Source organism: Heteronotia binoei, chromosome 2 (assembly GCF_032191835.1).
Source record: "Heteronotia binoei isolate CCM8104 ecotype False Entrance Well chromosome 2, APGP_CSIRO_Hbin_v1, whole genome shotgun sequence".
Lineage (NCBI taxonomy): Eukaryota > Metazoa > Chordata > Lepidosauria > Squamata > Gekkonidae > Heteronotia > Heteronotia binoei.
This window is the reverse complement of record NC_083224.1, coordinates 59100514-59114040: the sequence shown is the minus strand read 5'-3', so window position 1 is coordinate 59114040 and position 13527 is coordinate 59100514.

Below are 13527 nucleotides of genomic sequence, written 5' to 3'. Positions count from 1 at the left end.
CTCACTCCATGTTATAACTTTTACAATCCAATCCCATTTTTCTGGTATTTTTTTATGCTTCCTTAACTGTGCATACAATGTCCTAGCCGCTGAAAGCAAGTATCAGATCAAAGTTCTATTTTCTTTTGGAAATTTTTCCATTTGTAATCCCAATAAAAAGGTCTCTGCTACTTTCTTGAATTCATATCCCAAGATCTTTGAAATTTCTTGTTGAATCATCTGCCAATACTTTTTCGCTCTTTCACAAGTCCATCACATATGGTAAAAAGAGCCTTCATGTCTTCTACATTTCCAACATCTGTCTGGCATCTTTTTATTGATCTTTGCCAATTTTTTAGGAGTCATATACCACCTATACATCATCTTAAAACAATTTTCTTTTATACTCTGACATGTTGATAATTTCATAGAGTTCTTCCAAAGATACTCTCATGTATCCATCTGTATTTATTTACATTAATTGCCCATTTAATCATTTGAGATTTTACTACCTCATCTTCCGTAGTAGATGATGAGGTAGTAACTTATATATTTAACTAACTTATATAGTTTTGAAATTAATTTTTCATTATCTCCAAGCAGAACTTTTTCCGTTTCTGTTTGCTCACGTCTTATTCCTTCAGTTTTGATATTATTCTCCACCAGGCTTTTTATTTGTTGCATTTGAAACCAATCATATTTTTTATTCAACTCCTCAGCAGTTTTCAATTCTATTTTGCCACTTTGTATTTTTAGTAATTGATTGTATGACAATCCTCTCTTTTCACTGGTTTCATCTGTTATTTTTATTACTTCTGCTGGCACTATCCATAATGGCTTTCTCTCATCACCATATTTCTTGTACTTCATCCATGTATTTAACAAATTTCTAACATAATGGTGAGAAAAAAATATCTTTTTCTTCCCATAGTACATATAAGCATGCCAGCCAGATTTATTTCCATGAGCTTCCAACATTAAAAGTTTTTTATTCAACAGCATCATCCAGTCTTTTATCCATACTGCATCATGATCTAGTCTTAAATCTGGTAGCTGGAATCCTCCTCTCTCTTTAGCATCTGTTAAAATTTTCATTTTAATCCTTGGTTTCTTCCCAGCCCATACAAATTCTGAAATCTTCCTTTGCCATTTATTAAATTGTTTGCTATCTTTCACAATCGGAATGGTTTGAAACAAATACATTATTCTCAGCAGAATATTCATCTTAATTGCAGCTATTCTGCCCAGCAATGACAGATTAAGTTTATTCCATTTCACCATATCATGCCATAGCTTTTCATAGTTATTTTTGAACAAATCAATATTCCTCATTGTTATCTCCAAGCCCAAATACTTTACTTTAGAAGTAATTTCACATCCCGTCAGTCTCTGCAATTCCTTTAGCTTATTTACTTGCATGTTTTTACATAAAAATTTCGATTTTTCTTTATTAACATAAAGTCCCGCCAACACTCCATATTCTTGTATCTTGGCTAACAGTAAAGGTTTTACTTGTATAGGATTTTCAGCTATAAACATTGTATCATCAGCAAAAGTAAATCCTCTAATTTTCAGCCCTTCTATTTTTTTATCGTCTAATTGCATCAGCAAAATTTCAAGAGTCATTATAAACAACAATGGTGAAAGCGGACAACCTTGTCTTGTACCTTTACTGATCATCATATCCTCTGAGGTCTGCATTTATACACAACTTTGCTCGCTGTTCCATATATATTGCTTTTATCATTCTTATGAAGTGTTCTCCAAGTTGTATCTTTTCCATTACTGCAAACATAAAGTCCCAGTTCAAATTATCAAAGGCTTTCTCTGCATCTGCAAAAAAAATGTGATTTCTTTTTCTGGATGTTTTTCATAATATTCTACAATATTTACAACTGTTCTTATATTGTCTCTTATTTGCCTTTTAGGGAGAAATCCTGCTTGATCTTCCTTTATGAAATTAATCAAATATTGTTTAAGTCATTCTGCCAAGATTTTTGTGTATATCTTATAATCATTATTTAATAATGAAATTAGTCTGTAGTTCTGTACGTTCGTAACATCTCTATCTTCCTTGGGGATCAACGAAATTACAGCTTCTTTCCAAGTGTTTGGTATTTTTCCTTTTACTCTTATCATATTCATCAATTTTTGCAGTTTTGGTACTAATTCTTCTTTAAAGGTTTTGAAAAATTTAGCCGTATATCTATCTGGCCCAGGTGCCTTTCCCATTTTTATTGCATTAATTGCTGCTTCAATTTCAATTTTTTCAATTGGATCATTCAAAATTTTCTTCATATATTCAGTTAAGGGTGGTATTTTAATATTTTGCAAATACGCTTCAATCTTTTCTTTTTTTATCTTAAATAAATTAGCATAATACTGAAAAATTGTCTTTTTATTCCTTCTTGATCTACTATCTCTCTTCCATCAGCCACAATTTTATTAATAATTTTACTTTCTCTCTTTTTCTTCAGTTGCCAGGCTAAATACTTTCCAGGTTTATTCGCACCCTCAAAAGATTTCTGTTGCAGTTTTTTCAAATTCCATTCTACTTCTTTAGTGAACAAATGTCTTATTTGGGTTTGTAATATAGAAATTTCCCTTATAATTTTCTTTTTCCTTGGTCTTTTTCTCAGTTCCCCTTCTTTTTTCTTTATCTCATTTTGAATGTCCAATCTCTGTTTTTCTTTCATTCTTTTATCATTGTTTAATGTAATCAATATTCCTCTCATTACAGCTTTGTAAGCGTCCCATACCATCTGGAACGCTATATCATCTTTGTCATTTATTTGGAAAAAAGCTTTAGTTGCATTTTCTAAAAATGTTACAATTTCTTTATCTTGTAGCAAATTTTCATTTATTCTCCATCTTGGTTTTTCTTTGCAATTTTGTAGCCCATAATATTGGATTATGATCCGCACTTATCTTTGGAAGAATCTCTGCTTTTTTAGTTATGAGGCCCAAATCCTTAGTACCCCATAACATGTCAATTCTGGAAGAAGTATTATGTCTTGCTAAAAAAAAAAAGTATAGTCTCTTACTTCAGGGTTAAATTTCCTCCAAATATCTTCCAAATTTTCTTGTTTAACCAGTTCAAAAAATGATTTTGGCAATTTTTCTTCCTTATTATTACTTTTTTGGCCAGATCTATCTATTTTATTCTGTATTGTTCCATTAAAATCTCCCATCATCAAGATCTGGTCATAAGCCACTTCATCCAACTGTCTGATAATGTCTTTAAAAAAGGCATCTTTTGCACCATTTGGTGCATACAGTCTTAATAACTTTTTTCCCCATTAATCATTATCTCTACTGCTATATATCTTCCATCTTTATCTTTAAATACCAATTTTGGCTCTAATTGCTGATTAATATAAAAAACCGCTTTTCTTTTGTTCAGCCAGTGAAAAAAAATCCAGTCCTAATTGTCTATTCCATAAAAATTTGTAATCCTTTTGTTGTATATGAACTTCCTGTAAACAAATTATGTTACAATTTTGTTTTTTAATCCAATGAAATGTTGCTTTTCTTTTTTGTGGTGAATTTAGTCTATTTACATTCCAAGATAATAATTTGTAATCCATCATGGTGCAAAGTCTTTATTTTGTTCGTAAAAACTAGACAACTCATGTGCGTTTGTGATTGTAATCCTCCTTCCATGTAGCTCAAAACTCAAGCCTTCAGGTATTATCCATCTATATGTTATTTCATTAGCACGCAATTTCTCTATCAGTTTCTTGTACGTTTTCCTATCATTTATCACTTATCTTTGCAACTCTTTCATTATTCTGACTCTGCTCCCTCCTACTATCAGAGTCTTTTGGAAATTTTTATTCAAAATTTTCCCTGCCATGACTTTTGACATAAATTTTATAACTATATCTCTTGGCAAATTTTTGCTCTTGGCATATGATGAGTTAACTCTGTACATGTTATCATACATATTTCTAGTCGCTTCAGGATCTTCCTCCAAAAAGTCAGCAATTATTTTCACCATATATTCCTTTAAGTCAGTTCCCTCCCCTTCAGGTACTCCTCTCAGACGAACTTGAGTTTCCATCATTCTGCAGTCATGTATTGTCACCTTCTCTTGCAGCTTTAGCAAGGTGGAATCATGTACTTTAACCTTTTCCTCTACATCCTGGATTTTTTTTGTGACCACCACCACGTCATTTTTAAAATCTTCCACTTCCTTTTTAAGATCTCCAGTATCTTTTTAAAGTTCTTTTTTACAGGCTGTTAACATCTTGTCAACTCCTTTCATTATTCTAGCTTCCATCGCTTCTAATTGGTCTTGCATTTTTTCCAAAGAGAGAGCTCTTGCACATGTTGTTTTTGACTCTGACATTAAAGAAAGCCTATGAAAATTTTAACATCTCAAAATCTAAATCCAAACAGCAGATTCAATAACTTAGAACTTGCCCTTTTAAATAAGCCAAATTTTGCCGTTCTACGACCTTCCTGGGCTTAGATATTAATTTTTAAAAGTTTTATTTTTTTCAAAATGGCGATCGCAATTTCTCTATATTAAAAAATCCTAGAGTAGGCCTTCTTGTTTGTCTCTCTTATCTTGTTACTTCCTGCTTTGCTAGGCAGCAAGTCCCGTTCTCAATGGTATCCAAATCTCACGGTCTTTGTTAGTCTCACTTCCCTTGTTACTTCCTGCTTTGCTAGGCACCAAGTCTCGTCCTCAATGTTATCCAAATCTCACGATCTTTGATGTACTTCCTGTGTTGATTGTAGAGAATGCAGAGCTGTGACGCTGATGCCTTCGTTGATGACCACAGGTATTTCAAACAAATACTTCTTTCCCAATTTTTAGCATTGTCCTTATTTTAACAAAGTCCAAAGTTCAATCTTTCTTTTCTTTGTCTTCCCCTCTTTCTAGATCATCCTTCCCACCTTCCAAAATTATTTAGTTTGCCTTAAAAAAGTCCCGGAGCGAAAGATTGTAATCAGTTACCTCTGCACTGATATCCAGCTTAGCTTCGGTCTCTTCAAATATCAGATGTTCATCAGTCCCAAAAGAGCTTAGGACCTTGTCACACGTATGCCAATTGAATGGCTCTATAAGCCTCTGTAGATGATGAAAAACGCCACTCTTCTCCGGCGGTCCCTCAGAGCCTCTAAAGAGCCCCCAACGGAGCTCCCTATCAGCCAAGGTTAACCTCCTCTGAGTTTCTGTGCGTATCCTGGACAAATCTCTGAGAAATGTAGGCAGAAGGCCAAAGAAAGCCTTTTCCTACCCTGAACAGAGGCTTAAGACTGTCCCCGTTCAGAGGACCGGTCAGCTCAGCACGATTCCCAAGCTGGAAGCCCATTCAATAGAATTGTTTTCCTGATTAATGTTCAGTGCAATTTAAAACATTTTATGTATATGTTTACTATTCAGTATTCATCTCAATCTCACGCTATTTTCTATAGAATTTGATCATTCCCAAGATAATTTGATAATTCCAGAGAGGTAGACATTAAGCCAAACTACTCTGTGAGATTCTGACAAGAGTGCATGTCAGACAAAGAGCTTTGGAATAGAGATGTTAAAAACAGGTGCTTTAGATGCCTAGGAAATTAGAACAGTTCATCTGCAGGAAACTTTGAGCAGATGTCTTAGAGTATTCCAGAACATGAAGCAGTCCCTGCAGTTGTTCAGGTTCCCTTGATAATGGCAGTGCCGTAATTATTGCATTATTTGAAATGCATTAAACTTATTTTCTTAGCTGACAGAATATGCATCCTGTCAGTCTTTGTGTGGAATCTGGAAGAGTTCTTGTCGCAAAAGTCAAAGAAGATTCTGGCTAATATATTGGATTAAAAAATTAAATGTACTGAAGTTCTTCTCCTGTGATGGAGCTGAATAACACCTGGATTTTGTCCATATCTGTAGAAGATGAAATAGGTATGACAGCAAAAAACAGCATCAATGTTTTGAGAAAGGAGACAAGCATTCAGCAAGATGACCTGAAGAGACTATTCCTGTTTGTTTCAGAAAAGTGAGCAAGAGTCAGTGCATCTGCGAAAAAGAGGTGTCCAAGGAAAAATAAATCCCTTTGACTAAAGATCTGTCAGAAGAAAATCATATATTGAGGAATTAGCCCTGGAGAAGAATGCTATCAATGGGTTAAATTTGAAGAGTTTCAGTCAGACTTTAGAAAGGGTGATGAAACTCCAAATAGTTTTCACCCATTATTTTTATGAGTGGGCTCATTCTGGTGCTAAAAATGTACACGTTTATTTTCTGGGGTAGGTAATTGTACCCCAGCTGCAGTAGAGGGGAGGATATAGCATTTTTAGTGTAATGCATGATTTGGGGAAACCCAGACAGCAGGGAGTAAAGCATCTACTTGCTGTCACTTCTCTGATGGGAGATCCTGCTTTTGACCCTAAGGCCACAAGAGCCAAGGTGCCCAAACCCAAATGAGGGGTGCAGCCAGCAAGCCTCTGATCTGTAACGGAATATTGGTGAATTGGGTTGTGGTGGGAACTGGAGAGTAAGCCCCACACCCACAACTGGGGTGACTCCCTTTCTACAGTCCAAGTTCTACAGACGTGCACCTATATGCTCTTGTTCCAGTCTTTTTCTAGGCTGCCTACTCTAGTCTTTGGTAGTCTAATGAAGTCCTGGAACTTCAGGGCAATGAACCTCAGAGGTACGCAGAGAACCGGATGATGTTCAGGTAAAACAATAAGGATGGGTGATGTTCAGCAAAGAAGCAACGTTTTATGTTTGTTTTCCCTAGCCAATCCTGCCATAGTTCCCTTTTCTGTAAGTTGTTTTCTAGTTATCTGTGCCTCCTGTTTAACTAGATGTTTTTGAAATAAAACTCTTTAGAAACTGGAGGAGAATTTATCCTTTTAGAATAAATGTCAGCCCACTTACATGCAGAGATAACTTGGGCTATATTAGGATGTAAGGTAGGTTAGGTAAGCTATATAAGGATATAAGCTAGGTTTGGGGGGACAACTAGGGCTGGGAAGGGTGAGGTCAAAATCATTTTTCAAGCATACACTGTAGCAGCAACCTTAGCTGCTGGTGGTCAGGCAGAAACAAGGCCACAGGCAAAATCAGGAAGGAACAGCGGTTTATTTAACGTGTACACGGGCCCCAGACCAGACTCATGTCTGAACACATCTGGGAGCCCCGATTGCAGGAAGGTCTACAGTTTTATAGTCACAGACAATCATTTCCAGTAAACACTCGCCCAATTACAGGAAAGGACAACCCCACATCCTATACATCATTACAAGCATCATATTACTAAAGGAACAAGGAGGAGACAGGGAGGGTCTTTCCATACATGGCATTGATGTTGCTAAAACTCTTGCAGCAATATCCTTCATAAAAAACACATTTGCCCCTTTGACCTGATCCCAAGATTTTCCAAGGTATACGACTCAATGCTTATTCCAGCAAGCTTCTAGCTCCTCTTTTCAGCAGTTTGCGGTGAGCCACTGGGTCAAAGATTAACTTCCTCTTTTGCTGCCTTACGCTTCTCTTTCCCTACTTTCGCAATCTTGAAGGATTATTTCAGAAACACTCAGCAAGCACTTTAAAATATCTTTTTGCCCTTTTGCTTCCTTGCCCTTGTGCCTAATTAATGGCCTTCAATTTACCTTATTTAATATATTTTTATTTCAGCCCCGCTTCAACACCTCCAGTTGTGCACAAGGACTTTGAGACAAACAAGATTTTCACGGTATAAGTGTTAGAGGGTCAAAGTGCCTTCATTGGATACAAGTTTCAATGGAGATCTCTTGTCCTTGCATTCCAGTCAGAAGATGGGAGAGGTGGCATTGAATCTAGCTGTTCTACTGCAGACCAAAATGGCTACCCTCTGAAAAGATTATAAATGGATTTATTATAGTACGGTACTTTCTGTGAAACACTTAGCACTTTCTTCCCTATCTATTATAATGCCTAGGGATTAGTTTAGCGAGATACAAGTGGGGATATAATATGTATGACAGAGCAAAAGGCTGTTGCAATCTTTTTGTGGAATTTTTTTGTGTACAAGAACATAAAGCACGATTGGAAAATTTGTACTCCATCCAGTCCTGTTGCTTTCAGTATTTCACTGAGAATTCCAATAGCTGGAACTTTGTGAGTGGTGGCCTCTCCATGGTTCTTATCCAGTTTGGAAGGAAGGAGCCAAATTGGATACCATTTCCCCCATGAATCCTGTCTCCTTGGAAAACTAGTGCAAGTGCCAAGCTTGGCAGTAGCCACTGATGGGCAAATAATGACTGTGACAAGTACCATTAGCTTTGCCTTTGACTATTTTTTTCTATAGAGAATTTGTATCCTATTTTTCTGCTTCAGAAAAAATGGCCATAGTGGCTTGTGTTCATTAAGAAACAGTAAAGCATCATCAATGAAAACCAGATAAAATCTCAATCACAACTAAGCAGCTAGAAACATAACACAAGATTTAAAAATTGCTCCCACCAAAGCCCCCCTCAAAATATCTCCATAACAAAGATTTTCCAGGAACAAATCCAGAAATGACCTTGAACTGCCAACAATCTGCAACCATGGCCAGGACAGCTTGTGGAATTGTTTCCAAATTGGTTTTACTTATGATCCATAGTATTTCTGTCTTATGTGGACTAAATTTATATTTTCTAGGCCTTTTTTAGTTCCACTTTCAGAAGTTAAACCTGAGATGCTGAGAAACTCTGAATGGATCTCAGAAGTATTTAAAGAGAAATGGCTGCCGTAGGTAGGTCTGACTTGGATCAGAAATGTGGGAGAAGGGGCTTTACCTTTTCCATTTGTGATGTTTGCCCATCAAAACTGAGCACACTTGTATTGCAATAAGCCCTGGAAGGAAGGAAGTTCTCAGTGTGATCTTAAACAGGTTCTCTCAGAATCCTACTGAAATCTATGGGATTTACTCTCACGAAAGAATTCTTAGGATTGTCCTGTCTTTCTCATTCTCCTTTCCAGGCCTAATAACAGCATGAATGACAGTAGTGGTTTTGATTGGTACATATACACATAAAGAGGTACACATACCCAACCTGAATCGGGGTTTGAAATGATACTATTTCTCACTAAGGTGATACTATTTCAAACTGCAGTCTTACTATGAATACCTTTTGTCATGGCACTTGCTGATCATCTTATATAGGCATACAAAATGAGGCACTGATGTGCTATCCAGTATCATTCAAAATAATTTGCTTTTGTGTCTAAACTTGCAATAAATTGAAATATTCAATTTAATTCTGAGTTCTTTTTCAAGAATATCAAGCAACATATCAAAAGCTGTCATGTTTCTGACCCCAGTCATGGCATTGCTAAGACTAACTGCATTTATTCCAGAGCAAAGTTTGAGTTCAGTGGCACCTTTATGACCAACAAAGTTTTATTTATACCCAGAACAAAATATACCCACTGGACTCAAACTTTGCTGCTAAAGGCCAACATGGCTACCCACCTGAACACTATTAGCTTCTGTGTGTCAAAGATGACTGCACTGGATACAATGGAAAGAAAGAAAATGGTTTGCCATGTTCTAACAATGTTGCAGAAAGGGTGGGGGCAAGAGGAAGGGGCTAAGCAAAGAGACGGTATAAATCAGGTATGATTCCTTAGTTATCCATAATATATGAGAGGTCAGAGATACTAGACACTCAGGCAGTGAAAATGAAAGTGAAACGGGAACTTGGAATATGAAGCTCTGTGAAGCTGTTGACAAGATTGTGTCTCAATGACCTATCCTTGGGGAGAAAACCAGCCCCATTACTGTACAGCTGGGTGATCTAATGAGGGCTGAGAGACATCTGGAAAGATGCTGGTGAAAAACTTGCACCAGATCCAACAGAATATGCTATGGAGTCCATTGGTAAAGTAGCAGTCACAGCAGCCAAGAAATGTAATTTCTTTGCAACCATTGCATCAGCTAGGTCATGACCCTCCCAACAGTTTCGCTATCTCATCACCTGCTAAGTCTGAACCTTTACTGTTTCAGGAACTGACAATTATCTGTGACACCTTTGCAAAGTATTTTGCCAATAAAATAACTTGAGTATGCTCTGACCTAGATGCTGCCTGCTAGACCAGACTAGCAGAAGAAATGCTTAATTATACATTGTCTGGTCTGCTTATGGACTATTTTGGTCCATTTGCTGTGATGGATATTTACAGGATCCAGGGATCTCTTTTCATTTTCTTTTTTTAATTAAACCTTTTAAAATGATAGCAAATGCAGTCAAATATTCAAAAATACTTAACCCTTTAAATCCCCCCTCCCCCCCAGACAAAAAACTATAATACATCTATACCATTATCCTAGGATCAGATTCAGATAGACAAAGTTCAAGAGGTAGATATAACAAGACAATATTATTAAAATTAAAAGCTGCATTAAAAATTCCGTACACAGAGAATACACGCTGACAGAATTCAAAAGAGCTCAGCTTATAGAATGTACAGAGTGAACTAACTTCTCAAAAAATGAAGGGGAAGGGGGGGGGGGGAAGAGAAAAAACACACAATAAAGCCAAAATGGAATAGTAAATGAGTGTCACTGCTTTTAGAAAAATATCAGATTATGATAAAAAATGGTTTTTTGGCAAAAAAGCCAGCACATGTGCACTGGACCTTTGCCTATCTTGGCTGCAGAATAATGTAAAAACCACACAAATGAGCTCTTGATTACCTTCATTAATCAGTTACTAACCCAGGGAACCTTACCTCAGGCACTCAAACAGGTGGTTATCCATCCATTACGTAAATAAAACACCCCTAGAAAAAATTATGTTGCTATTTATTGCTCAGTTTCTAATCTACCCTTTCTAGGCAAAGTGATTGAGAGAGAGAGGAGTAGCAGACCACCTCCTGGTCTTCCTAAATAACTCATGGGTTCTTTTTGTTTTGGTTTCAGGCTGGGGTACGGGACAGAGATGGCTCTGGTGGCTTTAGTTGATGACCTCAGTCTAAATGTAGACAAAGCTCATACTTTATTGCTTCTCCTGGATCTATCTGCAGCTTTTGATGCAGTAGATTGTGCCATATTTTCTGAGGTGTTTGGAGGCAGAAGTAGGTATTAGGATGTCCCTTGGACTGATTTAAGGTTAGGAAGACTTCCAGAAAGCTTTTGATAAAATTCCTTATCAAAGGCTCCTACGTAAACTCAAGAGTCATGGGGTAAAAGGACAAGTCCTCTTGTGGATCAAAAACTGGTTAATTAATAGGAAACAGAGTGAGTATAAATGGGCAATTTTCTCAGTGAAGGGTGGTAAGCAGTGGGGTGCCACAGGGTTCAGTACTGGGTCAGATGCTGTTAACATGTTCATTAATGATTTGGAGTTGGGAGTAAGCAGTGAAGTGGCTACGTTTGCAGATGACACTAAATTGTTCAGGGTGATGAGAACCAGAGCGGATTGTGAGGCACTCCAAAAGGATCTGATGAGGCTGGGCAAGTGGGCATCAACATAGCAACTGAGGTTCAACGTGGCCAAGTGCAAAGTAATGCACATTGGGGCAAAAAATTCTAACTATAAATACAAGTTGATCGGATGTGAACTGGCAGAGACTGACCAAGAGTCTTGGGATCTTGTTAGATACTGAAAATGTCGAGACAATGTGCGACTGCAATAAAAAAGGCCAAAACGATGCTGGGAATTATTAGGGAGGGAACTGAAAACAAATCAGCCAGTATCATAAAAACCATATAAATCGATGGTGTGGCCTTATTTGGAGTACTGTGTACAATTCTGGTCACCACACCTCAAAAAAGATTATAGCATTGGAAAAAGTGCAGAAAAGGGCGACTAGAATGACTATAGGGTTGGAACACTTCCCCTATGAAGAAAGGTTAAAACGCTTGGGGCTCTTTAGTTTGGAGAAAAGTCAGCTCAGGGGTGACTTGATAGAAGTTTACAAGATTATGCATGGGATAGAGAAGGTAGAGAAAAAAGTACTTTTCTCCCTTTCTCACAATACAAGAGCACTCAACGAAATTGCTGAGCAGTCGGGTTAGAACGGATAAAAGGAGGTACGTCTTCACCCAAAGGGTGATTAACACATGGAATTCACTGCCACAGGATGTGGTGGCGGCGGCTGCAAGCATAGAACCTTCAAGAGGGGATTGGATAAACATATGGAGCAGAGGTAGCCACAGTGTACGTTGGAACTCTCTATCTCGGGTAGTGCTCTGTATTCTTCGTGCTTGAGAGGGGCAACAGTGGGAGGGCATCTAGTGTCCTGGCCCCACTGATGGACCTCCTGATGCCATCTAGGTTTATTTGCCACTGTGTGACACAGAGTGTTGGACGATGGACCATTGGCCTGATCCAACATGGCTTCTCTTATGTTCTTAAGGCTCCCACCCTCCTGGCTTTTCACAAACTATGCAAAATTGAATGATTCAAGAGAACTTTTTTGCACATGTAAATAGGGCTGTATAATAAAATTGTTCAGAATGTTACATTAGTAAATGTACAGGGGCCAGGGCATGTTGCTGGCTATGTCTATTGCAAGAGTGTCAAACACATGGCCCACAGGCCAGACCAAGCTCACAGAGGACTCCAATCAGGCCCTCCAGCAACTGGCTGTCATCTGCTTCATTTTCCCTTGCCTGCTTTTTTTGGTCACCATTTTGTTTCTCCCCAGATAAGCCAGGCAGCAAAGCAGCCTTTCCCTCTCTCCCCTCCTTTTTCCCAAAGGAAAGAGGAGTGAGGAGCAGCCTCAGCCAATGAGGGGGCTTGACTCCATAGCTCTGCTGGGGGATTAAGTTTGCCAGGCTCAATTAATCACCCTGAAAAGCTACTGAGACAAGCATCTCTTCCTTCTAATTAATGGCTGAGGCTCCTCCTCCTTCTCATGTCCCCAGGGAAGGAAAGAAAGAGCCAGAGCTTCCTTTGCATAGTCCCCACCATCGGGAGAGCTACCAAGAGTGCTTTTAAGACTAGCAACGTTTTAGTGAAGGTATGAGTTTTTTGCCTTGCTATAGAGAGAGGGTTTTGTTGGGCTTGTTATGGGTGTAACTGGGTCCCCCTCCACTTTTTCACTGTACTCATGCCCTCCAGTCTTTCCAAAAGAAAAGCATGTGAACTCTTTAGAAGAGAAATATCTGTATTAGGCTGAGTGTTCCACCCCAGGTTTACCCAGCAAATTTTCCTTAATTTTTCTTTCACATTTTCCTTTGATTGGGGATCTTGAATTTAGACTTCCCAGACAGTAGGCTGACACTGACCACTGTACATGGCTCTCTCTCTGTTCTTGTAGTTGTTTTTTGGGGGGGAAGTTGTATTTTTTTTTAGTTGTTGTCATTTTTCTAAAATTACAGTTTTGTTGACAAGCACATAGCCCTCAGTCTGTGCCATGGTGCCTTCACAAGTTCTTGACTAGTACATGAAACAACTTCAGTACAAAAGCTCACAATGCCCAGCTGCTTTATGTTCCTCTGAATCTTAGGCTCAAACCATTGACGGTGAGATGTCTGTAATGAATGTCAATGGATCAAAAGTAGGTTTGCAACTTACAGACGTGCACACCTGAACAGCACATATTCAAGACTGGTACAGCACAGACACTGT